Source organism: Ctenopharyngodon idella, chromosome 14 (genome assembly GCF_019924925.1).
Source record: "Ctenopharyngodon idella isolate HZGC_01 chromosome 14, HZGC01, whole genome shotgun sequence".
NCBI lineage: Eukaryota > Metazoa > Chordata > Actinopteri > Cypriniformes > Xenocyprididae > Ctenopharyngodon > Ctenopharyngodon idella.
This window is the reverse complement of record NC_067233.1, coordinates 21332664-21346326: the sequence shown is the minus strand read 5'-3', so window position 1 is coordinate 21346326 and position 13663 is coordinate 21332664. Positions and strand designations below refer to the sequence as shown.

At 37.1% G+C, this 13663-nt stretch overlaps 1 long non-coding RNA gene across 1 annotated transcript; it reads left to right on the top strand.

The window, feature by feature from the left end:
- The first annotated feature begins 470 nt into the window (after positions 1-470).
- LOC127494871 (uncharacterized) lies at positions 471-1213 on the top strand. Its single transcript, XR_007924999.1, has 2 exons — positions 471-611; positions 1011-1213. It is a non-coding gene; the product is annotated as an uncharacterized LOC127494871 (long non-coding RNA).
- Positions 1214-13663: the final 12450 nt, after the last annotated feature.

Below are 13663 nucleotides of genomic sequence, written 5' to 3'. Positions count from 1 at the left end.
CAGATTATATATATCACAATTACACAGAGATTATAATAAAGGCCATTAAAATAATGTCAATCTCTAAAAACAATTTCCTTATTGTTATATATTCCAATGAAATCATTTAATCCCAAAATTAATATTACCTGTTTGGGGTTGATATCCTGTTTTTTTAAAATTGTAATCTTTGATCTCACTGTACCACGAGTCTACAGCCTCCTTCCCTACAATATACAAAACAACAGGCTAAATATATTTTTTAATGTTCTCACTCATTTTGAACATGCTGTACTTAATTATTAAGCTGCAGATTTTACCTGTAGGTGTCTTTTTTTCGGAGCTAAAGGCATAAAACACATTCTCCCCATCCTTAGTGTTACTGTGGCCCAATGAGTTCCTGCTCAGCATGTCTTCTGCCCACTTCTGAGCCGCGCTGCACAGATCCTCATTGTACGTCAGCGGCGGGGCCTGATGCTGCTGACGGTACTGGTTGTGAGTCTCCAGGAACTCCTGTTTAAAGCTTTTGTCTGTGGAGAATCAAGCAAACACCAGCGCTCAAGAGATGGAGAGACAGATGGACGGACAGACAGACTTGGATAGATCTTAAAATCGTATTTTTCAACCTGGAAGTAAGCTAGTTTCTTTGAATGTGCAAATGTGAGATTTCCGATTCATAGAAGAATAACAAGTGCAGTAAATGGTAAAACTATTTGCTCTACGATCTTAAAAATAAAGGTTCTTTATTGGCATTGATGGTTCCATGAAGAATCTTTAACATCCATGGAAACTTCCCATTGCTTTATAGTGGAAAAGTTTATTTAGATTATTAAAATGTTCTTCCCTCTAAGAAAAAATGGCTCTTTTATGCCATCACTGCATGCGAAAAAAAACCCTTTTGGAACCTTTATTTTTAAGCCAGTGTGTATATGATTATGAAAATAAAAAAAAAAATAAAAAAAAATATATATATAATAGCAAATGCCAAATGTTTGCAATATCAAGCAGCATAACGGACTGTTTTTGTACAGGTAAAATGACTGGAAGTGAATGACACCGGAAGCTGCTCTTACTTCACTTCAGCTTAAAGTTAAAAGTCCTGCTTATAATTAAATACAGAAGTACATTTGAAGACCGCTGACCCACCTGCCATAGCTGCCAAAGTATAAGCTGTAAAAAACAAAGATAATTGTTAATATTCATAATAATTAAAATATATATATTATATATATAATCATTTATTGTGTACAAATAGCCTATAAACACAACAGATGTTTCTCTCTGTATCATATATGGCTCTTCATACCTTCTCTTCTCCTGGAGTTGTTGGGTCGTTTTGTCTTCAGCACAGATTGATTTGTACAGTATATATACTGTGACTTTATCTCCTCCTCCTCCAGCACCACCAAAAACTGACATTCCACAACTCCATCTCTTCAGTTGAACCTGAGGGTGAAACTGGCCCCCCTATAAAGAAATGCCCAATGGTTTGATTCACAGGAACTCGCTTTACATGAGCTTTTGTGTTGTTTTACTGTGTGTGTGTGTGTGTGTGTGTGTGTGTGTGTGAGAGAGAGAGAGAGAGATAAAGGTTTGATTCCAGAGAAATGTGAAAGAACATGGAAAATTACACTCTGAGTGATGTACAGCTGTGAGGAGATTTACTGTTTTCTTGTCAGTCAAGTTGAGAGACAACATTTAAGAACTAGATTGAAATGTTTGACAAACTTTCATGTTGGCTTGACAAAGCCGTATGAATGATTGAAAGTTTTTTAAGCTAAATGTAGTGAGGTGGAAAGAGAAAGAAATACTATTAATTGCTAGCATGTTTAAACATAGATAGCATGAATTAACATGTTGCTAGCATGTTTTAGCACATTGATAGCTTGTATTAGGATGTTGCTAGCATGTTTTTGCATGTTGCTGGAATGAATTAACATGTTGTAAGCATATTTTAGCACATTGATAGCTTGTATTAGGGTGTTGCTAGCATGTTTTAACACATTGCTACCATGTTTTAGCATTTTGCTGGCATGATTTAGCATGTTGGTAGCATGTTTTAGCATATTGCTATCATGTTTTAGCATGTTGCTAGCATGAGTTGGCATATTGCTAGCATGTTTAAACATAGATAGCATGAATTAACATGTTGCTAGCATGTTTTAACACATTGATAGCTTGAATTAACATGTTGCTAGCATGTTTTAGCATGTTGCTAGAATGAATTAACATGTTGTAAGCATGTTTTAGCACATTGATAGCTTGTATTAGGATGTTGCTAGCATGTTTTAACACATTGCTACCATGTTTTAGCATTTTGCTGGGATGAATTAGCATGTTGTTAGCATGTTTTAGCACATTGCTAGCATGTTTTAGCATGTTGCTAGCATGAATTGGCATATTGCTAGCATGTTTAAACATAGATAACATGAATTAATATGTTGCTAGCATGTTTTAACACATTGATAGCTTGAATAAAAAAGCGTTTTGAAGTCAACGCAACAAGTCTTTATTCATCTATAATCTGACCTCGTAATCGTAGCTGCGTATGAAAACGATCAAAGCGCTTGCCGTTTTACTGCCAATGTTTCTCATTTTCAGTATCTGTTGATCGTCATTAGCACAGTAAATTATTTTACTGTAAAAAAAAATAATAATAATAATAAATCAGCATACACTAAAGGCAATAAATTATGTATCTTTTTTTTTTTTTTTTGGTTTTACATAATAATGTTGGCACACTCAATTGTCATGAAACTCATACATGAGATCAGATACATGAAATAATACAATGCAAAAAAAATAAAAAATCTTAATGGTCCTAAAAAGATTTCATTTTCTTTCATAATTTAAGTATAATTTAATTTGATTTTGGATCACATCTCAGCTGGTAAATGATTGGATCAATGTAGAAATGGTTTCGTTCAGTTATTCATTATGGATAGATTGTTTTGTATTAATTGACAGCCGTTCCCAGATCATCTAAGACTCTGATTTAATGTTTTACTTGGTGAAGTAACAGTTGAAAGCTCATTAAAATCACATTCCTCCACAGTTAATTGCTTGTTAAAATAATAGCTGGTAAATGAAAGCAGTTCTAGTCACGCAAGTGGCTTCACAAGTCGCCCCATTTAACTAAAACAGACAAAGACACAAGAATCCCATTAGGTGGCAGATATAATTTCTGTTTTAAAAAAGTACTTTTAACTTTTAACATAGACTTTAAACTCGACATTCGCTAGAATCTCCAGACGGTTAAAATAAAAGGAAATATGTAATATGAGACAAACACAAAGAGATCAAATTTACTTTATTTTCATTTTCACATGTTTGACAGGTATACTACAAAAAAAAAAAAAAAAAAAAACATCACAAAGTAAAATATTGACTTGTATGCAAGTCTGTACTGACTTTTACTTAAATGTTTTAGAATTTGTGTTTTTATTTATTTATTTTTTATCATCTAAGTGCAACATTTCAACCCTCATGATGTTACAGTACAAACACACGACTTTCTTCCATGGAAGTGAAAAGTAGACATAATGACATGATGTGTGAACTGATTTTGTGTGAACTGTTTCTAATCTGTAAGATCATGATCTGCATGAGTGTCTCTGACCAGAAAGCGTGCACAGATATTAACAGCTGGCATGCAAAACTCCACATTGATAACCATCATTTATTTATTTTGCTTCTATCCAAATGCCATAATGCCATCATAGGACACAATGGCAGCAAAAATGTACTGTTTTTGATTAGTAAACAAGCTAGAGCAGAGGTGAAATGCAGAAACGTATCATTTTAGATAAAAATACAATCTGAACTTTATACAAAACAAGTAAAGTTTGTGTTTGTGAAATTCTCATTGTTGTAGTAGCTCTTCGCTGAGGGATTCACATAATAAAGTACGTCTGGGGAATATATGGTTTGTTAAGTTCATTGTTAAATTACTAAAAATTATGTTAAATAATATTTGACATATTTTACATTACTGTTGAGGAGGATAAGTGTTCCCATGTGATTGGTTCACTGTTAAAAAAATTTTTTAACTTAAAATTTTGCATTAGAATAACTTTCCCGGAATTAACTTGAGATAACTCAAATATCCAAGTTGTCAACTTCACATTTTAAGTTAACTAAACTCAAAATTTTAAGGCAGCACACATACCTTTTTCTGAGTTGAAACACAGAATACAGTTTGACTTTTTCATCTTCAGAACAACATGAGTAAAACATTTTAACTTGCAACATAACAAAATAAAAGGAACATCAAATTAAGATGTGCGATCAAGAAAAAACAAGGATGAATGATGCTTGAGAGGCGACACTTCTTATTCTTAACAATAGTATAAAATAAGTTTTGAAAAAAAGTGTTCCAAAAATACTGTTTATTTCAACATTTGAAGTATCGACATAAGGCCTTAATTATTAATGCAATGTGCTAGAATAAAGATTGTTTATTAATAATTAGAGAATAGAAGCACTTTGAGATTGAAACTCCAGTGTAGTGAACGCAGATTTAGTGAATGTTTTTGTTCCCACTAACATGTAACGAAAGAAACTCCAGTGAAGGCAGGTTTAGTGACATGTTTTAGTGTGTACTGTGGCCAAGTGCACTGGAAAAACAGATGGCTTTATGTGATGCAGAACTGTGTTTTTTGCAGCAAACGATATCCTAAACAATGATCTGAATGCTCTCTGATTACAGGAGTTCAGGGGAATTGAGAACTATCAAATAACATGGTGCCTTTTAATCAGCATGTGGTGGAACGGAAGCCACTATGTTAAAAAACAAGCCAAACAAACCGTCCGACGTGTTCGTGGAAATCCTCATCCTGTACGGTTTTGTTTGAGGACCACTAGTGTCCATTTACCAGGTTAAGAGCTTTTTATGACAATGTGCCGTTCCTTCAGGGTCAGAGGGTTTTACATTACTGCCTGCTGAAGAAGGGCTGCACATTTTCTCGTCGTTTTTACATCTTTCTGTGTTCAGAGAGTTTCAGCATCTTGTTAAATACTATAGTGACGTCTGTAAGAGGCACATACAGTATGTTTGCATTAAATCAGTGACTTGCAGTTGACTAACAGTTGCCTGATTCTAATATTCTTTCACCTTAAATTCCTTCAGGGTTTCGTTTTATTTTGTCTTTGTTTTCATTGCCTTCACCTTCTGTTCAGTCGACCCAGTTTTCCCCGTGAGTTTCATTCATCTGATTCGCCTGTGTTTTGTTAATTCCCTCATTAAGTGATTAGTTAACACATGTTCTGTTTTACCAGTCATCATCTGCCTGTTTAAGAGTTCTCATCAGTCCTTTGTTCTTTCTCGTTTGGTAATAGTTGTTGTGTATCATTCTCCTGAGTTTCTCCTGTGCGATTACATTAAAGTCTATTCCTAGTATTCTTACTCCTCGTGAGCTTTATCTATACAGCAACCCGTGACAGAAGAACATGTGAAGACATTTTATAGCACAGACTGTATGGAAAATCCCTCTTTTGTTCTTTTTCTATACATTTTTCTGTAATGTTCACAGACGTGTTCAGCTTGACTTTATTCTCATCTACAGTCATGTAAGTGTAAAAATATTAACAGCATTTAAAATGAATTGTACAGTATATAATATTCTTGTAATATGTTCCTCTGACCAAACCCAGGTGGATATTAATGAAGCTTTACACTGCAAAACGTGATTTTCTTCCTCTGTATTTCTGTCTTGTTTTCCAGTACAAATATCTAAACATTCTTAAATCAACATCCATTTACTGGAGAAGCAAAATGACTAAAAAATGTGTCAAAATGAAGTGAGTTTGTACTTAAAACAAGAAAAAAAAAAAAATGCAAATGGGGTCAGAAAAATCAGTTGAATTTAAAAGGAAAACAAGTATTATTCTGGCTGGTTTCTGTTCTTGTTTTAAGCAAAAACTCACTACATTTTATACATTTCTTAAAAACTTATTATCTTCAGTCATTTCTCTTCTCCAGTAAATGTACCTTGATTTAAGAATGTTTAGATATTTATACTCTAAAACGAGACAGAAATACTGAGGAAGAACATCATTTCTTGCAGTGTCAACCTTTGCATGTGAATTTGTTCATGTTTTATTCAATGCACTTTTGTGATGTGTGTGTGAAGTTGAAATTTTGTTTCTCAGTCAGTCATAAAGTATAAGCCGATACTTCCGTGTTAAGTGAGCTTTTGTAAGATATTAAAACAGAACTAAAGGTACAAAACACTTTAAGTTCCTCCATTGACTCTGACATGAAATCTAACTGCCAGCACTTCTAGTTTATGGACATCTGATTATCTGCCTGGCACGTCCTTCAAGAATCGCCTGTCTAGTTGAGATGTCTTTGACAAACAGGCATCGATAGACAAAGACATTCCTGTGAATGTGGATGATGCTTGCGTGCAAATGTAGATCAGTTATTATATTGCAATGAACTGATGTTTTTTCTTCTTTCCAGCTTTCATTTTTTGTTTTCTCTTTTCCGATGTAGTACTTCTGGTATGTGCGATCTGTATGTTGCACATAGTTTTGAATCTTATCTCAGTAACAACAAAGAGATGTAAACAAAAATAAGAAATTCTCCTGAAGTGATCAAGGAACTGCTGCTGTTTTCTCACCATTCACTTGAAGTCCACCTGACAGCTGGCAGTGTCTGCAGTTTATTCTTCTGTGGAAACTCTTTGAAATAGAAGCAGGATGTTTGTACTGTCTATACCAAGTGTGACCACTGTGTGGCATCAGTGTTCCTGTCAAACAATCAGATTTAATAGTGTTAAAATCATGCTGGAGGAACAACTGTATTCTTGTACAGTAACTGTTTCACTCTTTTATAATGTGTTCTATGACTGTGAATTTGTGTTGTGTTTGTGGAGCATCATAGTTATTTTTTTGTGTTTTGTGTTTGTGCACATAATATTAGTTGAGAACTGACACCACACGCTGTACTGATCAAAAGTTTGTAATAATTAATATATTTTTTTTAATGGTTTTGTCTCTTTTGCTCACTAAGGCTGCATTTATTTGAAAAAAATGCAGTAAAAAGTATAGTGAAATATTATTACAATTTAAAATGTGAATTCTATGTGAATATATTGTAAACTGTGAGTCAAAGCTGAATTGAGTTTCCAATTCAGTGTCACATGATCCTTCAGAAATCATTCTAATTTGCTGCTCAATTATTAATTATTGGTGCTCAACTATTAATAATGGTCCTTATTATAATCAATGTTGAAAACAATTGTGCTGCTGAATATTTTTGATGCATTTTATTTTTCAGGATTCTTTGATGAATGAAAATGTCAAGTTTTTATTTGAAATAGAATATTTTGTAACATTATAAATGTCTTTACTGTCACTTTTGATCAATTTAGTGCATTCTTGTTGAATATTTTTTTTTTTTTTTTAACGTAGTCAAAACATATATCCACAAAATCTGCAGCAGCACAACTGTTTTCAACATTGATAATAACCATAAATGTTTCTTAAGCAGCAAATCATCATATTAGAATGATTTCTGAAGGATCATGTGACACTGAAGACTGGAGTAATGATGCTGAAAATTCAGCTTTGAACACAGGAATAAATCACACTTTACTATATATTCACATAGAAAACAGATATTTAAAATTACAAAAATATTTCACAATTTTACTGTTTTTACTGTATTTTTAAACAAATAAATGAAGCTTTGGTGAGTATTAGAGACTTCATTAAAAAACATTTTAAAAAATCTTAATCACTCCAAACTTTGACTAGTGTATATCAGAAACTCTGGTTGACTGACATCATGTCCTGTTGTCCAGGGTGTTCTTGATCACTAATTACACATCTCAGATAAACCAAAAGGCAATCAGAGGCATAGCAAGAGCCTCTCAGCATGAAAGACTCTCTCCAGCTGTCCTTACAAAAGCCTTGAGATGATTAGGCCTAATCATCAGGTTTGTTGCACCGTCGTGTCCAAAATCAGCCTTTCCTGCTCAAAATTACGTTGGACTGATGTCACTTTTTTTTTGCATTAGTAATGAGAATTGGGAGGAAAATCTATAACGGTGTAAAAGCAATTTGTTACTTGCCATTTACCCATTAACCCACATTCATTAGTATTTTGTCTCACTTTATTGTATACAGATCGTTACAAATTCTAAACTGGACATGAAGTTCTAAAGTGTGAAAAATTTTAATGCTTCAGTCTGATAAAGACTAGAATTCTTGAATTATTTCTCTCAATATCAGAGCAGGTTAGTGTGATAAACAAGAAAATTAGCTGAAAGTTTTGAAAGAATAATGTTGGATGTTTAATGCTCACTGTAGCCTGAAGCTGGAGCCGCACTTTTACTGCACACGAGCCTGAGGAAAATCAGACCACAGAAATAATTGGAAAAGCAATTCAATACTGATCCTCACTGTGCAAGGCCACTACAATCCTGCTTACCTCAGCAAATACAGACAACACATCATATTAAACTCTGCTATTTCATGTCTGCCTAAAATTCAATCTTGTGTGTTGTTCTCCAGGTCATGTGTGGAGGAGCAGAGCGGGAAAACTGCCACATATAATTTCCTTGAACATTTTCTCTGTCTTGAGCTGATTAAACAACATGTGGGGCTTTTTGTGTTGTATAAATATCCCTGGTGTGGTGTGCTAAGATATGAAACCAACTGACCATGAAAGAGTGATGATAACACTTACACTTTCACTGGTTACATAAACACTTTTATTTATTAAGCTTTATCTAAAGCTGCACTAAACTTTTGGCCTTCTAGCGGTAAAGAATAAAAGAACACGTGATTTGCGGAGTTAGTTGTGTTTCGGCTCCGCTGTTCTGCGCGGATGAGTCTGATGTGTTTGAGCCGCACAGATGATCGATTCATCAGTGTGAATTATCACTAACAACATCAAAACTCTCTAATAATGAAAACAGATATCTGGAAAATAGGCTTCGTCTTGTGCAGGTGAGTAGCTTATAAACTTTTTTTAATCATTTGTTTTCAAATAACATTAAAAAGTTTGGTATTCGTATCAGATAACGGTGGAAACTATGACTTGGGAAAGATATTTATAGGCAAAAAAACCAAAATAGTAAGATTGGTATTGTTTGTTACCAACATAAACATTGTTTTGTGTACCTATAGTGTGATGCTTTGCAAACTATGTTGATTCGTGTTTTATTACGGGTACTGTTGCTTTTTTATACTATACATCCCCTGCATATAGCGGTAGCTTGCTCTTTTTTCCTTTATTTACGGATATGATGTGAACACGCACGGACTAATGATTAAAGTATGTAATTTCCCTAAAAATCCATCCCGACAACTCTAAAATACAGTAAAAAACAATTAGTAAAATGTACTTCATTTTTCTTTCGCAAGTTTTTGCATGCATGTTTTTTAAGTGAATTTCAAATATGGAATTAAGTAACTCTAAAGTAAAATAAGTAAAATCAACAAAGAAAATAAGTCATTTTAACTTGGCCAGTAAAAGGGTGAGTAATTTCTACTTTGTTGAAGTTTCTTTTGCAATACATTTTACTCAAACAATATAACACTGAATTAAATCATGCCTTTATAGTATATGCTTTACTTAGAAACATCTAAGTAAATAATACAATAGATATTGTGTAGATACCATATCTTCATATTAGAAGTAACGCGGCACCTGAACACAATACTCAATGATGGTAACATTCGATGGATCGTTTTGAGTGTGAATGTGCCATTCTGAGTAGAAAATGAACTCCAAATATCACAAAATGGCAAGTTACTAAACATAACCGCAAAAGCAATGATAAAAACAGCGAAAAATCGACCTCATTAATGATTCAAGGCCCAGTGCATGATGGGAACACCAGTATCAGAAAAGTTGAGTAGATTTACTTAATTTTATAATGTTGATATTTACGCTTTAATTTCTACAAGCTTAAATTGAGTACTAATATAGAATTTACTTAATTTTTTTAATTCTTGCCTGAACTAACTTTTTCATGTAAAAGTTACATTTGTTTTTTCTGTAGTATTTACTTCACCATAAAATCATTTTTTAATAATTATTATAGACTTTCCATAGTCATTTAAGGTAAGGTAGGTTAAGGTGGTTTTATGTCGTACTTGCGCATTATTTAATTTAGAAAAAAAAAAAAAAAAAAAACATTTAATTTCCAATATAATGCAAAAAAAATAAATAAATAGTACAGTAGCTTTTATTTAAATATATATTTTTTTTACTAAATGTGATATATGGAAGAATAAAGTAAGAAAAATAATCATTGCTCAGTAAGTGAAACAGTAGGCTATTGTTTATATATATATATATAAAGAAACATAAAATCTAACCTAAAATATATGTTCAAAAGTGTTTAACTGAAGACTGTGTTCTGTTACGGACTAAATATACTGTATACAGTGAGTGGACTGATGTTGTTATACTGTAACACATGCATTAATTGCTATGACAATTGATTGACATCTGTTCATCTGAGCTTCCTTTTTAAGCCACAGAGAATGACAGAGAGGAAGACGTGAGCCTCTCACTGAAATAAACATGGACAGAGAGAGAGAGGCTTTCTTTTAGACTCTACTTTTGTTCTCGTTCACAAAGACAGTCACAGTCCAGAGGATGGTGTCAATGCAGTTCAGACGATGAGGTGAACCCGCTGAAACCTCTTTTTTCTGTCTTAGCCATGAGAATACATTGGGGCTTGATGTCCCGCTTTCACTCTGGATGGATGATTCAGTGGTCAATACCTCTCTACTGTTAGCATGTCTGATCCTGAGAGCTCACCTCGTTTCTCCTGCCTGTTACTTTAATTAGTAAGCAGAAACTGAAGTGATTCATGGGGAAATATTCTAAATCAACATCACACATCTGAAGCGTGAGTATCAAATTCTCTTTCACGTCTCATTGTGTTAAACTGTCAAAAACACACAAAGTTCACATAAACACAGTCAGTTATGCCTGTGAACGCAAACAGCAAGGAAAGAAACAAGTGAATATTAGATCTGTGTATTAAAGTAATTTAATTCATTCATTAATTAAGTCAATATAGTCATGAAGTCATTCAATATAGCCCACTGCAGTGAAGTGTGTTTGTTCAGTTCAGTCAAAGAGAAGTTGTTGGATGCATGATACCATACCGCATAAAATATATTTCAAAGTGTACCAAAAATTGCCCAAAAAAAAAACGTCTCAGGTTACAGATGTAACCCTGGTTCCCTGAGTAGGGAACGAGACGCTGCGTATAACGCATTGGGAACCTTCTGCGTGTTTGCGTCATTGAAGCACTCATGTATCTAACCAATCGCGTAGCGAGACGTCAGAGGCGGGTGACGTCACGGACCAGGAAACTATAAAGCATACCCGGATGCAGAGATCGCCAGCTTCTGGGATAAGTCTGAAGCAAGCACTCGCAAGTATGCTGGGGGTACGGCAGGAGACGCAGCGTCTCGTTCCCTACTCAGGGAACCAGGGTTACATCTGTAACCTGAGACGTTCCCTTTCGTGGGAACTGTCGACGCTGCGTATAACGCATTGGGAACGCAATCCCAGCTGTGCCGTAACTTCACGTACTTGCCAATGTTAGCTTGACAATATAGAAGACCCCGGAGTGGAGCCGACATCCAGGTTGTAAAACCTAATAAATGTGTGCTGGCATGACCATCCAGCTGCATCACATATGTCATCAATGGAAATTCCAGACATCAAGGCTTTTGATGCCGCCATACCCCTAGTAGAATGGGCACGGACATTCAGTGGGGAAGGCTGTCCGGCCGCTTCGTATGCAAGTGAGATGGCCTCGACCACCCACTTGCTCATCCTCTGCTTCGATGCTGGGCCCCCTTTCTTAGGGGACCCATAACAGACAAACAGTTGATCTGATTTTCGCCACAGGGCAGCTCTGTGGACGTACGCATCTAGAGCCCTCACTGGGCAGAGCAGATTCAGCTTTTCCTGATCCGAATTCCCAAAGGGAGGAGGGTAAAAGGCCTGGAGCACAATAGGGCCTGGGACATTGGTGGGGACCTTCGGCACATAGCCAGGTCTAGCATGAAGAAATGCCTTCACCATTCCTGGGGCAAATTCCAGGTAAGATGGAGCAACTGAAAGTGCTTGTAAATCTCCTATCCTTTTCAGGGAAGTGATAGCGAGTAGGAAAATAGTTTTTAGAGTGAGGAATTTTTCTGGAACCTCCTCTAATGGTTCGAAGGGAGCCTCGGCTAACCCTTGCAGTACCACGGCCAAGTCCCAGGCCGGAACCCTTGTGCGCACTGGAGGCCTCAACCTCAGTGTACCACGGAGGAAGCGTGTGACGAGGGGGTCTCGTCCAACCGAGGAATCCCCCTCAAGAGGAGCATGATAGGCTGAGATAGCCGCAACATAGACTTTTAAGGTAGAAGGGGATAAGCCTTCTGAGAATTTTTCTTGAAGAAATCTTAGCACAAAGCTTATGGAAGAGTGGACAGGGTCCGTATCATTTTGTCTACACCAAGTAGAAAATAAATTCCATTTATAGGAATATAGCTTCCTCGTGGAGGGAGCTCTGGAGTTAAGGATGGTCTCCACAACCTCAGTTGGGAGACCAGCATCTATGAACCTGGCCCCCTCAGAGGCCAGGCCCATAGCTTCCACAGTTCTGGGCGAGGATGCGTTATCGTGCCGCCCGCTTGCGACAGGAGATCCTGTCTGAGGGGAAGCTCCATTGGGGAGCCGTCTAGTAGGGACACTAAGTCCGAAAACCATATCCTGGTTGGCCAGAACGGGGCTACCAGTATCAGGCTGGCCCCCTCCTGGCGTACTTTCTCCAGAACCCCCGGGAGCAGAGCGAACGGGGGAAATGCGTACAGACGTAGCCTCGGCCACGTCTGTACCATGGCATCCAGACCCAAAGGTGCTGGATGTGTTAGGGAGTACCAGAGTGGACACTGGGTTGACTCTCCCGATGCAAATAGGTCGACTTCTGCTTGACCGAAATTTCTCCATATGAGGTCCACCACTTCCGGGTGGAGCTTCCACTCCCCGGGCCTCGGCCCCTGTCTCGACAGGGCGTCTGCTCCCACATTTTGATACCCCGGGATGTAAGCTGCCTTTAGCGAGAGCAGCTTCCCTAGGGACCACAGGAGGATCCGACGGGCCAAGTAATATAGTTGGCGAGACCGCAGACCCCCCTGATGGTTTATGTATGAGACCACCGACATGTTGTCCGTGCGGACCAACACATGGTGGTCTCTCAGGTCTGGGAGGAAGTGTTTCAGTGCTAGAAATACCGCCATCATCTCCAGCCGATTTATGTGCCAGGAGAGCTGATGGTCCTCCCATAGACCCTGAGCTGAGCGACCACTCATGATCGCCCCCCAGCCCGTGAGGGAAGCATCTGTCGTAAGCATTACACGACGACCAGAAGTCCCCAGCACAGGTCCCTGGGACAGGAACCAGGGATTTTTCCACATGGCCAGAGCACGAAGGCATCGCCGCGTGACTTTGATCATGCGAAAAGGATTTCCCCTCGGAGAAAACCCCCTGGTCTTGAGCCACCACTGTAAGGGTCTCATGTGCAGAAGGCCAAAAGGTATCACGTTGGACGCAGCTGCCATCAGACCCAACAATTTCTGAAACTGTTTTACAGTGAGTGACTGGCCTAATTTCACCCCTTTCACGGCTGCGAGAATGGAACTCACACGAGCGGGG